At 32.8% G+C, this 19,741-nt stretch overlaps 1 protein-coding gene across 2 annotated transcripts in view; it reads left to right on the top strand.

The window, feature by feature from the left end:
- BRINP3 (BMP/retinoic acid inducible neural specific 3) overlaps positions 1-19,741 on the top strand; it is a 413,747-nt gene that overhangs the window by 20,291 nt on the left and 373,715 nt on the right. The gene's annotated exons all lie outside the window — the stretch shown is intronic.

Here is a 19,741-nt window from a genome sequence, read left to right as displayed (position 1 = left end):
GACTGCTAAACTGCCGTAAAGTAAGTTTCAGTTAACTCTGAGGCTGAGTTTATCATTTTAAATACTCAAAATTTTAAAAGGAAATTTCTTGAATGGCCTTTTCTTTCTGCCTTGTATCAGGATTTGTTACCCTTTTTTAGCTTAAGTGGAAATGGTGTCTTCTACTTAGTCACTGAGAAGTTGAGTCACCTCATGCTTTTTTACCTACAAGGTAATTGCACATTCAGAAGCTGGAGGAAATGGCCAGGGAATACAAAGGAAATGCAGATAAATAGGATGCGGTAACAAAGGCCAAGAAAAAGGAGGAGGCTGAGATGTATGGTCTTTAACTTCTATGGTTATTCTGTTTGAATCTAAATAAGTTACAAAAAAGGAGTCATACTCCACCCAAGCCTAGTGAATCCATTAAATAGAGGGGTATACAAGTGGTTGCCTGAATGGATTAGATTGCCTTGATCTATGCCATAAAGAATGTTTTATGAAGGTTATCATTTTGGTTTGTTTCTTCATGATAGAAATGTACAATTCCCAGTGACTGGTTTAGATGTATGCAGAAGCAAAACTTAGTTTTGTTTTTGTGCCTGTATCTATGTAGATCCTGTTATATAAATATTTTGTTTTATATGTGCACCAGAGGGCACTGTGCTTCTGGTCTGTATGCAGTCTTTTATACAGCATTGTGAGAAATGTATAAATCCTATCAGCCATGCATATTTACAGAAGAGACTGAGGGGTACTGAACATGTTCCATAAAGCATCACACAATTATTGCTGTGTGTGTGTGTGTGTGTGTGCGCGTGCGTGCGCGCTTAAATAAGAAATCCTTTAGTCCAGGTAGTCAGGGCCTGGTCACAAGTCTACAAAAAAGACATTCTACTTTTTTAAATGAAATGACAAATACTAAAGATTTCTTTCTGACATGCAGCAGGAAACAGTCAATATGAGTCCAGCTGTATTCAGTTTTACATGTGTTTATAGGTTTAGCCAGCTTTCTTTCACAAATTGAAGCTACTTGAATTTCAGACTGTGAGAATGTCTTCTATTTCAGCATTCTTCAAGAGGATTTTTAACAGTCTGTCAAACAGACCGATGCCAGAGCGTGTCTCCATGATCTATGGGCATCTCTGTTGGGAGGTCTGAGATGTTGTCTTGTGTGTGATTGTTGTGGTTCGGCTTATCGGTTGATCAGCTATGAGTTGCAAACATGGCTTGACATGTGTTTAGAGGTTCTAAGCTGAATGAAAGAGACATTTTTTGGATCACCCCAGTGAAAGGTAATGAAACATAATGCCTTGGGATTTGTTTGCAAGGCTGTGCATTCCCTGTAGTTTTCATGGGACTCTATTCTTAAACACCTTCAGTAACCCTCTACTCTTCATCCTTCCTATGTCTTTACCTTTGTGGCTTGAATAAACGTGGATGGAAATTGTTTATTTATAACCAATGGAATAAGATGTCCCTGTCCTCCTGCCTGGACCAGACTACAGCTTATATAACCTTTGAAACATTGGCTAATGATGCTATGATCGCTGATGGTTGCTATAAAATGGGCAGTATAATATACTCATGAGGACTCTTTTGCCTTGGCACTGTGAGATATTTCATCTGTCCCACTAGTATTTCTCCAAATTTCAGAGAATGCTATCCACTTATCCATTTGTTATAATGGATCTGAGTTCTTCCTGGTGAAGTTGAACTTATTTTTGAGATATTACAACATCCCAAATCCAAGGATTAGAATAGCTTCCTGGTTTTTGGCTTTATTTCGTTTTTACTTTTGTTTTTAATATTTGTCTTAAAAATAATTATTAGAGACTTTATGTTTCACAAATGTTTACTCTAGTTATATAATTGGTGAATCTCTAAGACATATAGATGAAAAATTAGTATTTTTCCATATTAAGCACTAGATTTATCATTGTAAAAGACCACATAATTTTGAAAAGTGATCAGCCAAATTCTACTAGTGCTTATTATTACTCTCATAAGCTTCTTTATGCTAGGTATTTCGTTGACATAATTCCTGAAATTCTTTAGTTACGAATGTAAAACATATTAAGCCTGTTAAAATAATTAGGTCAAATTTCTTTCAGTTGTCTGTTTTCATTTTATCTTCTTCTTCAGTAACATATTTTTCTTTTCACTTCAAATACAGAACAGCAAGATCATAACAACTGAACATTACTAGAACCATAGTCAGGGCTTAAAGAAAAAAAGTACCACTTTTTCTTGATAGGCTGCATTTTTGTCAACTGTCAAAGCTTATGTTTTAAATTGAAGTGTATTATAAAGTATTTTTAGGTTTTATTCTGAAGCTACGTTATGACATAAGAGGTGATTATTTTATGAGCAGATCATTGAATTGAAGGCATAGAATGAGCTTGCTAACACTTAAATTGTTATTTGGTTAAATATTAAAAGTTGGATTTTCTGCTATCTTTTAGCTAAAGATTGATAATGGAACTTAGGGTAGGCGTTTTAAGTAAGTGTTCTACTCTTAGTGGGCTATGCCTAGAGAAATTGTGCCCCATTTGAAGCATAGAATAGGAGCACACTTGGCCCCTTAATAAGCTGGAGCCTTGTGACTACAGTTACTATGTTCTCGAAACACCCTCAGGCAGTATGCCTACCAGCAAATGCATAATTTTTTCCAGGCCGCGGAAATCCTCATTCTTTTAATAAGTTATGGAGTTCTGGATGAGGGACACCCTTTTAGTAATCCAGACACCATTATCTTGAACCACAGATATGAATTCTAAGGTCAGATGGGTGGTGATTTTTATTCCCATAAAAGAGATATTTCACATATGTAAATCTTAAGATACATTGCTAGACAATAAATTCCTTTTTTTTTTTTGGCCTAACTTCTACCATTCTTTGCCTAACCACATGTGCAAGTGAATTATGGGGGAAATGATGATGCTTTTCTTACAGCTTTTTAAAATAATATTAAGATATGTCATATTACTGCCACTTAGCTTGCTTCTTCAGAGCAATTTTTCAAAGCAAAATTTGAGTGAGAATAGGAAAAAATTGAAATAAACACGATGGCTCATGGGTCTTCCTGGTAACGTTCCCTGAGAAAAATTTTATTTAAAGAAAAGTCTTGGAAAGGATAAGTCAACCTAGAAAAAAATAAGTGTATGGACACTTCATGACAGGGGTTTAATGAAATAGTGTGTGGGGACGAGGTGGGAGCTTTTGAGTAAATAGTTCTGGAATTTGGGTAGCCATATGAGAAAAACAGAAGTGAGGTCTCTTTCCAATACCATATACACAAATCTGCTTTATATGGAATAAGGATCTAAATAAAAAAGGCAAAAATATTAAGTTTCTAGAAGAAAACAGAGGAAAACACTTTCAGATATGTAAGGATTTCTTAGAATACAAGGTATTAAACAACCAAAAAACCCTGATCAGTTCAGGTATGTTAACATTAACAGGAGTGTAGCCACCAGCAGTATCCTGGATAAATCTCCCAAGCAGAATGTAAAGTGAAAGAAGCACAACAGGAAAACTTTGCACATAGTATGATTCTATTATATGAGGTTCACAAAACAGATACAACTAATTTACACTGTTTAGATATGCATAACTAAAGACGGTTGGTAAAACCTTAAAGAAAAAAAAAGCAAGGAAATGACTATAATAAAAAGCAAGGAAATGACTATAATAAAAATCAAGATAGCAGTTATCTCCAAGAGGAAAGGAGAAGGATGGGATTTTTAGGGGAGAACATGAGGGATTTCTAAAATAATGACAATACTCAATTTCTTAAACTGGATAGTTGTTACACTGGTGTTAATTAGACCCTAAATATTTTAGACAATTATTCGTATAGATTTTATATTTCATAAAATAAAATATTTAAAAAGTAAGTGAATGTTGTGTCAGCTTTTTGAAAAACTGGAGTCATCAAATTAAGTATATTAATTAATCCCTTTGAATTATTCCCCAGTTCAATATTTACTATTAAAGTTTATGAAGCCCTTTTATATTCCATAGAAATGTTCATTATGTGAGTAAGATATGCCCCAATACAAAATTATATTTTGGTATATATGCATACATTCTTATACAAAAGTAAAATTTTTGCTTGTTGTTGTTTACAAAGACCTTCCATTTTTTCATATGTGATTTTAACTGTAGCCTTTTATTGATGGTATTATTATATCAATTTCAAAAAGTTAACATTCAGAGATTTTAAATAGCATGTCTATAAACAGTAAATGTTAAAAAATAATTAAAACCCATATTTTAAAATTTAAATTCAATAATCATCTTACCACAATTAAAAAAACAAAAACAAAAGCCCCCATAGATAACTGACTACATCTTTGGAATTAAATCTTCTGATATGTAAAAACAACTCTATTGGACAACTTGTGTTTCCTTCTGTGTTCCCATATATTAGTCAGTTTTGCTTAGTAAATATATCCTTGATCTAATCTACATCCTTTGTTGTTGACAGAGATCTAATAAAACTGTGTTAGATTGTTACAGTCAAGGCTCCTGGTGAATCAGACCTCTCTATCTCAACAGCCTTGTGTATTCCCTCCATTATTGGCTTTGGGCTTGGCATTCCCTTGTCAATGTAACATCAGCAAATATGATGCAAGCAGAAGCTTATAAAAGTGCTTGTGCACTGGGTTTGCCCTGAATCTGATCTGAAACCACCCTGTGAAGTTCAGTCTGGACCAGTAGAGCAGGAGAGGCCACATGGAGCAGAGAGGAACCAGGCCAGTTGATGTCCTTTGGACCTGATAGCCACCAGACAGAAACAATCACTGGACAAGTGAGGCCATCTTATGATAGTCAACCTAGCTGAACTGGTAGAAAATAGAAACCACATTAGTGACCCTAGGCATACTGGAAGAACCAAAGAGCTGAGCCCAGCCAGTACTGCTCATTCATTCACAGAATCATTAATAAACAGACACAAAATCTTGCTCTAAGCCTCTAAGTTTTGGGAAGGTTTTCTGTGTACTGCATATAATTGATACAAGTATTTTTCATCAGGAATATAAATTGGGCAGGTATTTATTAATGATATAAATAATGTGAAATGGTAATTATATCATTTATGAAGAGCTTTATTTAAGAATGTGTGCAGGTGTTTTTAAGCGTACAGTGCTGTATATGAACTGTATCTGAATAAAACTGGAAGAAAAAAAAAAGAACATGGAAATAAAACTACAGAGAAGATAAAAAAAAGAATGTATACAGTTTTTTAAATAAAAAAAGAAGGGGATGCTAGTTTAAAATGTCTTCTAAATAGCAATTCCTTACAGAATCACTTCAAATTTCCTACTAAAATAGTATGAATCCATGGGGGTAAGGGGGACTGAAAACTCACAACAACACAATCACTGTGGTTGGTATTCAACTCTCTGCCAGAATATGAGAGGAAAGGTGAGAGCCCCAGGAACACGTGCTCACCCCCTCCCAGAGATGAGTGGGGCGGCCTCTTGCAGGAGGTTGTAAGAATCAATGATTAGCAAACATAGTTTAGTGCTTAAGATAGAGCAAGCCTAATAGTCTTGACAAAGGTGACACTTACCTTAAATACAGGTGGGAACTACATCATTACTATCAGCTACCTACTCAGAAATCCAGAGTTGTCACCTAATAGAAACTATGCAGTCCTCTCTCTACTGCAGAACCCTGCTTTGTGATGTAACCAAAGTATAAATAATCATCTTTCTTTCCCACTACATTTGGTGATAGCAGTTCCCAAGAATAGCGTGGTAGGTAGAGATTTTGCCAGATAAATATGTCCTGTGCAATATTTGGGAAATACTTATACTAAAAAATAAAAATTAAATTCTAATAAATTAGAATTTTAAAAATTTAAATTCTAATTTAACTGGTTGCCATATATTTTATTTGCAAAATCTGGCCACTCTAGGAGGAAATAAGTGATTACTGACATTGATGATTATGTATCAGTGACAAGGACTCTCAGAAGTAAATTTGGAACAGGAAAGGAAAGAGCCCAGAATGCAGTAAATAGAGTTTCTCATACACTTTTTTTGTTTAGACTGTCAGAGAAATTAATGTCCCTGTAAATCCTGCCTTAGAAGAAGACAGCCACACTTTGACAATTAAGCCCAAACCTCTACACTTCAGTGCACTTTCCAGCAAACCAAAGAGTGAGTGAGAAAAAATGACACACACAGTCTGTCTCTTAGCAGATCTTGGTATTGACAGATCTCTCTATTCCACATGATATAAATAAAATATAATACTGTAATAGCACCTTTGGGCTTGCAGTGCATAACTGTGTGTCTGTCACATTGTAGGGAGGTTATCCTCACTGAAGGAAGAAAGGAACAAATAAAAAATGGCAGAACAAAAGAAATAAAGATTTATCATAAAGATTTGGTGGAAGAAATCGCCACTTTATGCTCTCCCCCCCACCAATACACACATACACAAGCATATACACACATGCACGCTTGGTCTTATCAATAGGTTGTAAGAAAGTATGACATCTACAAAACAGAAGAGATGGTAAGGAAAGAAAACTTTGAAAATAAAAAGGAATTGTGTAGGGTAAGGTAGTACTGCAAATAAATTTAGCAACAGGAATAAAACCCAAATTAAAAACCATGACACACAGAGTTAAGTGTAAAAACTGCAAATATGGTTTTGAAGTTGCATGGAAATGTTAAAATACAATTCTTGGAAGACAGTATTTAACATGAAAGATAGTGATTAAGTTTAAATCATTTGGGTTTATAAGCTCAGACGATATAAATAAATACCTAGAAGAAGGGCCATGTTAAAGATCGAGTACAGTCTTTGAAATGTTTAAGTGGAGAGTTAAAATTTATATTTATTTAAATTCTGAAAATAGGAACTGGAAAAAATAAGTTTAAATGTTATTGCAAACCTTAAGGATAAAAACAGATATAAAAAGCAGCATTATATCTTAAATTTCCCTGCTACATATGAAAACAAACATACAACAATTTAAAGATTAAATAAAACTGATAAACATAAATTAAAACAAGGTGACTGCAGAAAAGTACAGTTAATGTAACGAATGTAAATATTTCAAGCTCTGAAAATAACTATTGTAATTGGATTAAAACATTTACTTAAATATGCTACTTATAACAAAGTTACCTAAAACAAAATTACACCTAGGAGAAAAGGCCATAAAATGTAAAAAGATGATCAATTATCTTAAAATCCCTATAATACTACCCAATGAATAGTATATTATACTAGATCTTCTAAAAGCAATTGAACAAAATATAACTAACATGAGATTTTAATTTACCATTCTTATTCTGCATGGATAAAATAGACCACAAAAAAAGTAGTGTAGGGGTGGGGAAAGGCAGATAATTTGAGTATTGAATTTAGTACAATTGTACTAAATTTTGTACCTAACATGTATACTTCTTAAGAACATACATGGGATACTTATAAAAAAACTTTAAACACAGTATATCCCTACATTTTAGGGGTGTTGAAATGTAACCACGTAACCTTAAAACGAATTATTCAGAATGTAAATTTAAAGCAGTTAATTCAACTATTGGCTCATAAAGTTGCAAATTCAAAAATATTTAATGTCATTAAATATGATTTATTTTCAAAGATATTGAATATTATGAAGCATTCTTTCCTATTCTTTCAATTACAAAGTTAAATAAAACATATAAAACCCCCAAAAGTTAAAATCAGAAAGTAGGGTTTGTGATTTTTCCCATGATCTTACTTTTTTAGTGTATAAACATGCAGGATATAAAGATTACAAGTAAATGTTTCCAATGTATCACTGGTTGGAAAGTTTTATAGATTTTTCCTTACATTTTTGTATAATAGTATGTGGAATTCATATGATCGGGCAAAATGCTGAATGTCATTAAAATATTAGGATGAGACATACGTTACTTGAAAAACCACTTCCAAATAATTAACAGTAAAATTATGAGAATTTACCAGGATTATTTAAATAAAAGTTTTTAAAAATGAGGTATATTTTCTCTTTGAGTGTTAACACCTAGTTTAAAAATAATTGTAATAAAACAGCTTTATATCACAAGTAAGAACTATAAAATGAGTCAGTAGTGTTCTATGGAACATATATATAGTGTAGACTAAAATGGGTAAAGATGGAACTAAATACTGTGCTTTCATTATGTGATTGTGCTTTCACATGTCGTTTAATTTTCCAGACAACCCTCATATAAAAATTCCCAATTTACAGATTAACAAAATAAAAACATAAACCTGTTGCCCTTTTGTTTACCCCTCCTATCCCTGAATATCTGTCCTTAAACTTATGCTGTTGCTCTAAAATCACCTGTTGACTCCTCTGAACTATGAATGCCTTGGAGGCAGGACCTTTCTGCTTTCTATTTAAAATTTTATATACCTTATTTTATTTCTATATTTTTATTTGTCTTTATATTCCTAGAGAGAGCGGTTGCTCAGTCATCAAAAGCATTGGCTTTAGATTTGGGCTGCTTGGTTTCAAAGCCAGCCCTCATCCCATTGAAAATATCCTCTCTTGAATGTAAGCAAGGAGACATGAATTGTTTCTGTTTTTGTCACTAACCAACTGTGTTACCTCAGATTTAGAAATTAATTTCTCAGACCTCAGTATCCTCTTTTGTAAAATTAAGGGTGCTCTAGATCTCTAAAGATCTTTTGTGTTATAAACTTCAAAGCTTGTAAGCCCAAAAGCAAAATGGAAAATGTCAGAACAAATACATGGCATGAAAACAAAAATCAGCTCTTGTTAATTCTTCTATCTGCATTCTTCTGTCTTTTGTAAAAGTCACTTATAAATGCTTTTAAAAAATAATATCTAAGAATGTCTCATATTACTCTGTGTTCATTTGTACTTAAACATAAATTGTGTAATAATTTCCCTTTTTTTCATCACTCCAATTCTTTTCTATTTTGTATATGTTATATTGAAGAGGCTATACAGAGAATAAAGCTATTTTTCCTAGTTGGTTGATTTTCCATAAATCCTTCCATTAGTCTGTTAGCACACTTTATAGTCAGTGATAAATTAAGGAGAGTATTCTAGGTAGTGATTTTATAAATAAATAACCTAAATTAATTGAATACATCTATTAAACAACTCTATTTACATCTCTAATTTTGAGATTAAGCCATAAAATAAATTTAAATTTTTGTTACTTAATTCTAATTCATAATCAGATATCCATATGAATTCATACTTTATTCTTTAGTTGACATTGGAAAAATTTCAGTCAGGAATAAAATAGAAATATTAATTCAAGGCTTTAGGAATTATCGAAATTCAGAGAAGCTAGTTCTTAATGAGGATTGTATTATAATCTCATGATCATAAATAAAATACATGCTTTGTAACAATTAATAGAATTTATAAATAATAATATTTACTCTAATAGTGCATTCGTGTTTGTTTCTATTAAAATGAAAAAATGAACAGAGCTCCTAGTTCACACAATTATTTACAAAAGAAGAAATAACAATTATGATTTTTTGGCATTCAGACAAATAAATTATTTGATTAATTCTCTCTCTAGTTTCATCTTCCCAAGCATTCTGATACTTCACAGCCTTTATCTCTGTGGTCTTCTTACAAATTTAATTGCCAAAATTATCAGTGTTGTTTTCTTTGGTTATCATTGTTCTGAGGCATTTGAATTGCTAACATGCATTTTTAAAAAATTTTTATTGAGCACTATTCCAAAAATGCAAATTTTTAAACTAGAGAAAAAAGCTGAGTAATATTAGTTTTTTTAGGGGTTTCCTTGGCTTTTTCCTTGAGTGTGTGTGCATTGTGTGTATTTAAAAGGACCGTTATGAAAAAAGTCATTTGCATTATATTTCTCATTGTAAGTAAGAAAAGGTCCTAAAATGACATTTATTATGTCTTTTCTGCTTTAATATAAAATAAAGTAATTGCTATTTAATTGCAATACTTTAAAAAAATTTCCAACTTTTAAAAATTAGTCATAAAATTAAGATTAGGTTATTATCTCTTTTATTTTAACAAGCATGTAATATGAATTACAGTAAAAGATTACTCAGGTTCATATTATACCTTCCAAAGTTAAAGCTGAAATTTATACTGAATATTTATGGTTTTTAATAGAGTTTATTCAATATCTATAATTAAATCATTCTTTTATAGAAGTAACAAGTTTTATTTTTTTGAAATTACTTTTTCTATAAATTGCTTATTTTCCCTATTACTTTCGACTGGAATCATAATTCCATAATCTGCCTTAGATTGTAAAAATTATCCAGTGAAATTCATTTGGCCTAGAGAAGAGTTTTACATCAATTAATTAGTAATATTTATTAATGGAATTTGCCACAGACTGAAGTAATATATGAAATACATAGATGTTCAGCAAATGTTGCTTGAAAAAAATTACTCAGAGTGTTCATATAGTCTTAATTTTCCTTTCATCTATTTCTCTAAATATTCCAGTAAACAAAGGCAATGTAAAACACGTACTATTTATTATATCAAAAAACTTAATATTTATTAATAAACCATTTTAGTTTAAGTGTAAAAGCTTATAACCTTGATTATAGGCACAAGAGACATTTTCATGCTCTTTGCTTACTATTAAACAATTATTAAAGCTTTTCTGAATGTTTTACCCATAGTCAAGAAACAGAGATTCCACAATATTTGGAAGTAGTTCACTTATGTAAAAGTTTATTGTGAAGCATTGGTACCTCAAAACCTCACTGTATATGTTCCACAGACATATGATTACTTTTGTGTCTGTCTCTACTTTTTTTTAGTAATCTTCTCTTTTCCACATAGGTGCAGGCTCCCTGTTCTCTTCCTTTTTGACACAGTTGAAAAGAGGCAGAGAGAATGGCCTTGCCATTCATTTGCAAGTCCTTTTTCTAACAGACATTTCCTTGGCTGCTCACTTAAATAGATATTAGCAGCTCACTAATTAAACTACCTCCCTGTCAGCCTGAAATTAGCAAAGACTCTGTTTGTCTGTGGCCTTGTATGCTGTTCTATCTTAAAGACACACACTACTATTATCCCAAAGCAGAATAGAACATTAGATTTAAATAAACACACCCATTTAAAGTTACAAAGTATTTCCTCACAAAATATAATCTTTCAAGGATTATCCATTGTATAAAAAGTGCTTTTTATAGTCGTCACTAAATTCATTACACATAAGAATACTTTTTCACATTTATTATAAAAAAGGGATAACTTTCTTTGCATTTATCTTTTCAGAAGATAGGCTGTTTTAAATATAAAATCAAAGATTCGAACAATTAAAAATGCTCTTAATATTCATCTCTTCAAATTAATGATATTTAGCTCATACTGTATAATCTCCATCTATGATATTACTGTCAAGTGGTCATCAACCCTTTCTTTAAATGTTTCCAATGATTGAGAACTCACTCCATCCCAAGACAACTGAATCAATGGATGAACACTTATGACTCTTGGGAATGCCTTCCTGGTGAAGAGCCAGAATTTGTGAGCTTGCATCTTCTAACTACTGTACCAAATCTACTTCTTCATCATTTATTTACATTATAGTACCCAGGTGTGCTATTAATCTTTAGTTTTGCAGAAATCATACTGCTCTGTGTATGGCACAGTTTGACTCTCCTACTGCTGAGAGGACTGCCTGTGTGTCCATATCTCATTGAATGTAATATAAAAACATTTTGGCCCCATTTGACAGATCTATCAAGAATTTCTGTTCTTGAACATTATAATCCAACATCCGCTTGTATTTTAAATCTGCACATTTGAAAGGAATGTCTTGTATATATATTCATTTGCATTAGTGATAAAAAATTATAGATGAATAAGAGTGAAAACAGATCTCTCAACCACATCATGAGAAACCCTCCAAATAGATAAATTTCAGTTTTTGTAATGTTCAAAGCCCTTTATCAACAATTTCAAAATCCCAAAGTTCTGAAGATGAGCCTTTTTTCTCTTAGCACATTTGGTTGCAAAACCTGCCCTGCCCTGGACAGACATGAGGCTATAGTTTTTATTTTTGTACTTAATGCAAATATTCATATGTTACATTTTAGGGACACTGAGGTATTTAATTATGGGTTGATGGTTTAGACTCCACTGAGGCTATAACATAAGGTATATATTCCTTATACTATATATACCTCATTCTCCCTCTAAGGTCTGAAAAACTCTGAACTCAGATGCATTTGACCTCAAGGACTTCAGATAAAGCCCTGTGGCTCTGTATTAACTTCCAGGCTTTTCTCTAGCTTCCCCATTAGGATATTGCTTTTGACCCTGTTAAAATGCAAACAAGGCACAGTTGGATCCCACAGGGCGTGCTTCATGGCCTCAGATATCAGGAGTTATACCGGGCAGCAGAGGATTCCTGGGATGAGAACCACTTGGGTACCCCAGGTGCCAGAGGCCCCTGCCCAGACTCATCTGTAAGGAGCCTGGTTCACACCACCTATCAAACAAACCCCAATCCTCCTCCACACCTCCCCTATAACACACAGATATTTTACAGAATACTGACTTATTTGTTGATCTGTTAGGTTAAAAATGCCATCTATGGAGGAAATTAAACAGATTTTCCTATTCTTCATTTTCCAACTTTTCAAACATGTATGAAATGCAATCTAGGACACTCCTTTTCCATTTTAAACATTGAAATTATATTTGCAGATCCTTATTTTTAGGTTGTGACCTTGTAATCCTTATACTCTATTGAAAAGTTTTTAAATCTTTTTTTTTTTCACTTGACCTTTAACTTAGAGTTAACCTACTTATTTTTGGGCATTATATTGATTTAATCCTGTTCATAGAATAGAGAGATAAAAGGAGCTAAGGGTAGGATAGAAAATGAATTGGCATTATAGAACTAAGGTTTCAGGCCTGTATCTATCATTTAGTTTTTGTGTAAACGTATACAATTGTATCACCCCTCCTTGTCTATGAGTCCTCATCTAGTAAATGAGGATGACAGGAAATTCTGTAAGTTTATTTCTCACCATGAGATTCCATTGAAGCAGAGTCCTTGCTGTTATCTTTTTTGACAGAAGCTATTTCATAAATGTTAATGATCATGAAGGATTTTATCGCTGCATATAGAACTTAAATGTTTGTAAATATGCCATGGAACTGGCTGCATAGTTTTTCTTTAGGATCAATATTTGAATTTGTTTTGAACATAGTTTGTGATTTAAAGACTTTTACTTAGTGAACATCGTGTCTGAACGTAAAGACCTCAGATTTTTCTGGAATTTCTAAAGTTCATGTGTAATTTTTCAAGATAAATAATCTTAGTTGCTTCTAAAAGGAGAATAATATTGAAATAATCTAAGGTACATGAATCAAAAACTTAAATCTGTTGGAAGGTAAAGAAATTTCCATTGTTGACCCTGCCATGATAATTTAGGTACTATGTAGTTTTAGCAAATCATGTGAGATATTTTTTTTTATTTTATAAAGAATCCAAATAGTTGCTTCCTGTAATCAAACTCTAAACATTCAATGAATGCATTTTACATTATATTTTAGCTTTCAAAAATGCTTTTTGGTATCTGCTTAAGGAATTGTAGTCTAGTAAGATTCTTAAATCTAGACTAGAATTAAATAAATTCTTAAATGTTATGTTATATTTGCATATTTCAGATTAAAACAGTTTGATTCAAAGTATTTTTCTGAAAAAACTAAGGCATTGTGAATATTCCTTTCATTTCACCAATGGAAAAAAAATTCAAAATGAGAGTAAAAATATTGGCTCGGGACATGGGAACTTAATACCTTGAGTCCTGTTTTTGTCCCTATTTATGGACTCAGGTGCCTTATTAGAGGAAACAGGACTTATTGTTGATATGATATGAGGTTAGGATTATATTTCATAAGACAGATTCTCTACCTCTATTTCTGGCATTTTAACCATCAAAATTGGGCTCATACTTTAACCCTTCCTTGGCATTCTTCACATTTTGAGTTTTACTGTTTAGGCCTTACATTCAAGTTATCTTCTTTCTACTTCTGGCCTCAGTAATACTCATAAATTAGATCATCAAACAGGTAAACATCTTTCTACCATTAATTCATTCAAAATACACACACAGTCACACACACACATACACACACATCTTATTATAGAAAATAGTAATGAACTGGTACTTCTGTCTTATTTTATTTTTTTATTTTTTTGGGGTACGTGGGCCTCTCACTGTTGTGGCCTCTCCTGTTGCAGAGCACAGGCTCCGGATGCGCAGGCTCAGTGGCCATGGCTCACGGGCCTAGCCGCTCCGCGGCATGTGGGATCTTCCCGGACCGGGGCACGAACCTGTGTCCCCTGCATCGGCAGGCGGACTCTCAACCGCTGCGCCACCAGGGAAGCCCCGGTACTTCTGTCTTAGAAGAAACTTTATTATTTTTTTTAACTGAGGCATAATCGATATATATATACAACTGATTATATATATACTTGATTATATTAGTTTCAGATGTACAGAATTATTATTTGATATTTGTACACATTGCAAAATGACCACTATGATAATTCTAATCAACAGTCATCACAATACGTAGTCACAAAATTTTTTTTCTTGTGATAAGGGCTCTTAAGATCCACCTTCTCAGCAACCTCCAAACAAGAAATACGGTGGTATTAACTATAGTCACCATGCTGTACATTATCTTGATCTGGATTTTGACATATCCCTTATATTTGGTTAAATATAAAGGAGTCTTATGCCATGCTTTTGTTATTTTAAACTTCAAAATAAATTAAAACTGGAAACTAAAACCACATTAGGGTACTGGAGTTATATAAAAACACTTTATATTAATATAGCCAATTTCAGCTGAAATAGTCTTCATTTCTTCTTTATTGTAATATTCATATGAACATCATACCTACTTATGAGCAAGACATTTTTCTTTCCTTGGAAGAGTAAAAAGTAGAGTGTACGGGAAGTCACTTTCACCTTTATGTCTGCTGCCCTGAATTATTTCAGAGTCAAAAGGAAAGAAACATACTCACTTCCAAGCCTCTCTTGTTCTGTCTTCACACACACACACACACACACACACACACACTCTAAATATGGTACCATTAAACAAAGTAGATAGAAGATATGATTTCAAATCAGAAAAGACTTGGCCACTTCCTCCTTTGCCATAGGCAACCAGGGCAAAAATGAATATAGGTAAATCTCAAAAGTCTAGTGAAATTGGCCTTTGGAATCTGAGGTTGGTGGATCCTGTAAAGAAGAACAAGGAACTCCTACAACAGGGCTGGCGTTAACCTGTCTTTTACTTCTGTGTCACTTAGATTGCATTGATAGCTAAGAGTGCATCACTGTTAACCTTTCTTGGGAGGAAACATCTATTCTTGGTGAGTGCCCAGCTCCTCAGTGGCAGGGGTAATGACCTGTTTGTATCTGTGCTGGACCAGCATGTATCTCATACAACACTGCTGTTCACAATTCATTTAAGGAGTTGGATTTAGTATATACCAGCATTTTCTAAATGTGGATGGAATCTTTGCGAAAATCATCCCACTGGTTTTAAATATGAAGGTACATAAGGGATTTCATGTAAAAATGCCTCAGTCTCAGCATAGGCTACCAGTTTAATCTAACAATGGAGTTCTACTGGTAAAATGTAAGTTTCCTCAAAGTAAGGACATATGTCTTTTTGACAAAGTAATTCTGAAAATATTGTTAATAAAAACTTTTGTGGCCTTGATTTTAGTACAGTTTACATACAGAGAGGGGTGATAAGACAGAGCAAGAGAAGAGAAATAGAGAATCGTTACAGGGTCATGTCATGTAGTGTCTAAAATGAATATACGGCTTAAAATTATATTTAGGGTTCATTTCTATGTTGTTTTCTAACAAAATAACAATCTTTTGATTACTTTTGTAATTTTTGTTGAAACATCTAAAGATTGTACTTAATATTATACAAGGATCAAAAAGTGATTCTAAAATAACTCTTGGACTTTGAAGAGACCTTAGGAATTATTCATTTGGAATCTCCTCATTTTACAGTTTTGATTTTATTATATAATATCTTGAGGAGTGAAGCATATAGTTTCACAAAATACCTCTATATAAGTGTGGCCCCCTAAATTTTTTTTAGATGACTTCTGTAGTTGCACTATATATCTTACAAGGAAAAAAATTATAAAATCCTGTGGAGCATTATTTTTTTAAATATTTACTTCTCCTCAATGTATTTTATTGTCTACAGTTTATTAATGGAAAATTAAATGGATTAGTTATATTTTGATATAATTTTAAACAAATTGTATACTAAGAAATCATTAAACATTTTCAAATATAACCACAAAAATTACCTAAACAAATAATAAAATTGTTGAATGCTGGCTTCCAAAAGTATTATCAAAATAACCCTTTGATACAACAAAGCTGACTTTACTCCTACCAACATAAATGAGTGTTTCTAAAATAGAGATTTAATAGTGTCTCAGAGAAGAGAAGGTAGAGTTGGAATATTTCCAGTTTCGTTTCAGTGGGTCTTTCAATGTGGGTAGTGAGAGGCTTGGATTGGATAAGGACTGGATAAGATTGGATAAGGATCCTGGCTCTACTAGTTTAGGACTAATGGACAGAGCAAAGGGAGGATTTTGAGAACAGGTGTTGAGTATTGGTAATAAACTATTGTTTGATGCTTTCAATTGAGGAGTATATAAGTCTATCAGGAAGATCCTGCAATGGACAATACAGTTATTTGTAACTTTCCTGGGTAAGAATTTTTGGAATAATAAGGTTATATTGATGAAGATGTTAGTATTTGCATAGAGGTGGTTCTGTCTCAGAACTCTGTTGTTTATTGGAGATGGACAAAAAGTAGCTCAGAAAGGTAAAATAAATTTCCTATGGTCTTATATTGTATCTCTTTGGTGAGCAAAAAGACTAGAGCCCAAGTATTTTCATGTATGATTGGCCGTCTTGGCACTTTGCTGAAGAAACCAAGTCCAAGAAACTTTCTCTAGCAGATTTCACCTGCAGTTCCTAGCCTAGCAAGTGAGGTCATCTAAATTTTTAATAAAAATTTAATAATATGAAAAACACTATAAAAACAAGCAGCCACTTTAAACAATACTGGTTATACAGAACTCTTTGAGCAGTTCTCAGGTGAAGATTTGTCTTCATTAAAAGGATAGAATTTATATATCTTATATTACAATAAGATATATCTTACATATAATATATATGTATATATACACACATGCACACACGTATGTGTACATATATATACATATGTACATACATATACATATAATATATGTATATATGTATATTATATATTACAGTATATCTTATATTGTAATTGTTTATCTTACAGAATTATCTGAGACTGTGAGCCTCCTGAGAGCAAATATAACATCCTATTTATCGTAGTTCCAGTATGTAGCACAGTCTTGCACATAATATATGCTCAATAAATACAATAAATGCTTCCACCAGATGGCACTGAGCGCCTGTAGTTCACACCAAGTCATTTGCTTGTTTGCAGCCACAGACAACTGAGCCCACTAAGTCTCATGTTTCTGTTTGCTTAATAGGATTTTCAGTCAAACATATTGTTCTATATTTATTATATTGCACAGGACAAATTATTCAGATAATTTTTTTAGGAACAGACAATTTTATTTAAGAACAAAATTTTAAAAAATGAATTCTTAAGCACTATTATTTGTCTCACATATTTGCCATTTATAATTCAAAGATGTTAAGAGATGCAAATTTGGATCTCCTGTTTGCTCTTCTTTTGGGAATGATAATTTAGTCTGGGTAAATTTATCCTGTAAGATACTGGTACCATTTATCTAAGAAAGTGATGGAATTATTGGCCTTCTAGGAAAGATTATTGGCCATATAAATTTTAGGATCTTTAGCTCTACAATTGTCCACCCAAAAATTAATGTCAGTACACCAGGACAAAAACAAAACGAAATTTCATGCTTCTTCTGATTTGAAAATATTTAATTCCCATTTATCTATATCTAACTAAGATAAATTATTTCCCCAATCCATGCATGTGTTAAAAGATTATTTTATAAACAGAGTATGACTTTCATAGACATATGATAAACACATGCAAAAATTTTATTTAACTCGCTAATTAATGGGGAACTAGTAAGAAGTTATAACTGGTTCAAAGAAGAATTCAATCAGGAATACAGAAATGAATTTACAAATAGTAAGTAGTAACGAGTAACTAGTTTATTCCATGGTGGAGAATGAGGACTCTGCACTTTCCATAGCCCTCATAGAATAAAATAACCCTAAAAGGTGTGCTTGGGCAATGCTACATTTTCCACTGAAGACACCCAGTAATATTTCTGGTGTATTTCCAAGTCATTTGTATTTTGTTCCTACATTCTCCCCTTACTCCCTTTGTGATCATAAAAATCTCAATGTGAGATTCTTGATTGCAAAAAGGTCTGCAGTTTTTGATTTGGCCTGACTATTTATATAGGTACAGTATGGATGTTAATTTTCTAAAGAGGCCTTGAATTTGCTTGCAATACTAGAGGTATACAATACTGAGCAATCATTAAGGCCACAAATTTAATTTCTATCTGGAAGTTTTTAATAAATCTTGGATTGGACTTTTAAAACCCTTTACCTTTTTCTATCCCAATACTTGGACGCGAAGTCCAAGAAACTTTCTCTAGCAGATTTCACCTGCAATTCTTAGCCTGACAAGAAGAAACCTTCCTTACCACTTATAAGCCTTGAACCTTGGAAGCCAAGTATTAGGCTAATTTTCTTGGAAAGTCTTTGTGAGAATCGGTCCCAGAAGGACAGCCACCATTTGTTTCTTAAGTAAGAAGCCTTGTTATTCCACTAATATGACACTTCAATAAGGCTTTGATTATAAAATTGAGTTGCTGAATTATATCCTGGTAAGAGGGCAGATTTTTACTGACCAATGTGAATAAATATATTGTTGTGAAAAGAAGACAGCAAGAGAGATTCTGAATTCTGAAGGGCCAGTGAGAATCAGATGTCATTTAAAAAACTTTCATTTTAGTTTGCAAAACATAGATTATAATATTGTTGTGGGTTAGATAGTTCAAGAAGATAGACTTCCTTCTATATCTAAAGGTTGAGCATTAAAATAAAATAACATAAGCAACTATAAAAGAATTTTTCTCATCTCTTCACTTATTCCTATGTAATTAGTTTTTGGTCTGCTGGATCTTGGGTTAGCAGTCTCAGGAAGCTATATGCATCTCAACTAAAGAAGTGTTCTGAAAATCCTGACACAGTCCACTGATACGATCTGAAAGTTGTCTAAGTGACGTCTATTCAGAACCCTTACCCAATTTTTTTTTTTTCTTTTTTTTTGGCTGCATTGGGTCTTCATTGTTGCACAAAGGCTCTCTCAAGTTGTGGCGAGCACACACACACACACACACACACACAGCCAACAACCACTGCTTTAGGGCAAAACTAATTTTTCCTTGAAAAACAAAAACACATACACAATTATATTTCTATGCCACTCTTGCTCCTAGTGTGGTCTCTACCACTTATATAAATTATAACTTTTAACCAAAGTAGCTAACTTTTGTTTCACTGAAATCTGGATAATTGAGAATTTCCTGTCATATACAAACTATTTGGACAGACTAGCAAAGCACGTGACTATACATAATTCTGCTTCTTATAGTACATACATCCCTTTTTCACTTTGTTTACAGTGGCAAGAATTAACATTTACATTAAC

Source organism: Phocoena phocoena, chromosome 1, assembly GCF_963924675.1.
Source record: "Phocoena phocoena chromosome 1, mPhoPho1.1, whole genome shotgun sequence".
Classification (NCBI taxonomy): Eukaryota; Metazoa; Chordata; class Mammalia; order Artiodactyla; family Phocoenidae; genus Phocoena; species Phocoena phocoena.
This window is presented reverse-complemented; position numbering and strand designations above follow the sequence as displayed.